Genomic DNA, 1,189 nt, shown 5'->3' with positions numbered 1-1,189 from the left:
CAAGGGATGCATACACTTAACTTTTATTCATTTAATTTACAATTTCTCACTTATTTCAAGCTTCTAACATGGAATCAAAGAAGTATATATATAAGTAGGCACTAACCTCACTTTAACCTCTTGTAGGGCAGATTTCTCCAAGCTAAAACTTCACTTTCCTTCACTTTCTAGGCTGCCAAACACTTCCCAAGAGGTAGAGATAAGCTTTTAGTGAAGGGACTTAGGGTTTTATAGTGCAAATTCATGGGAAAATGGAAGTAATTAAAGAAAACTTCCATGGAGGGTTATGGAGGAGAGGATCACGTTTTGAAGAAGAAGATGGCTGCTTATTTTTGGTCTTCCTTGGTCTTTATTTATCTCTTTTATTAATTAGTCAAATGGTTACTTAATTGTGATTGGTTATGGCTTTTAAATGACATCATCAAGATGTCATAAATTGCTTTTTATTTCATTTTCCTTTTCTTTTATCCACTACTCATTTCCAATTTCATTTTTAGTAATGTTTATTCATATTTTATATCATATTAATTATTTACTTAACTGGACAAGTCGGCCAAAAATCACCTCTGAAGGCGAAATGACCAAAATGCCCTCCGTTTGGCTTAACGGGTCAAAATTGTCTGTACCGATTGAAAAATTTTTCTAAATATTTTCTTGGCATTCTAAAGCCATAGGAACCTCAATGACCCTTCTCTGGAGTCCCAAAAATTATTTTATGAATTTTTTTCCGGGTCTAGGGCTCCTCGTTGCGAGAACCGCAACTTCCCTCTGGTTACCCATCGCTTGGGCATCGGCTCATTTAACTTGGTTGTATTTTATTTCTAAAATTTTTACTAAATTTTTCTCATTAATATTTGAGTTAATTATGGTTCCTGACTTTAGTTTAAATATTTTTCCGGACGTTCTAGCTGTCCGGACCGACACCGGTCACCGGAACAGTAGAATGTACGGAGTTGCTACGGGGAGGGTGTTACAGGACTGGTGCATAAAGTTAGATGATGCACTTTGGGCATACTGCACTCCATAAAAAACCCCAATTGGCACAACACCCTTCCGTCTGGTTTATGGAAAATCATGCCATCTCCCTGTTGAACTTGAGCATAAAGCTTATTGGGCAATTCAGATACTAAATTTTGACCTCAAAGCTACAGGTGAGAAAAGGCTCCTACAACTGAATGAATTGGAAGAA

Source organism: Hevea brasiliensis, chromosome 2 (assembly GCF_030052815.1).
Source record: "Hevea brasiliensis isolate MT/VB/25A 57/8 chromosome 2, ASM3005281v1, whole genome shotgun sequence".
NCBI classification, from domain to species: domain Eukaryota; kingdom Viridiplantae; phylum Streptophyta; class Magnoliopsida; order Malpighiales; family Euphorbiaceae; genus Hevea; species Hevea brasiliensis.
The sequence above is the reverse complement of the archived record's forward strand: the minus strand, read 5'-3'. Positions refer to the sequence as shown.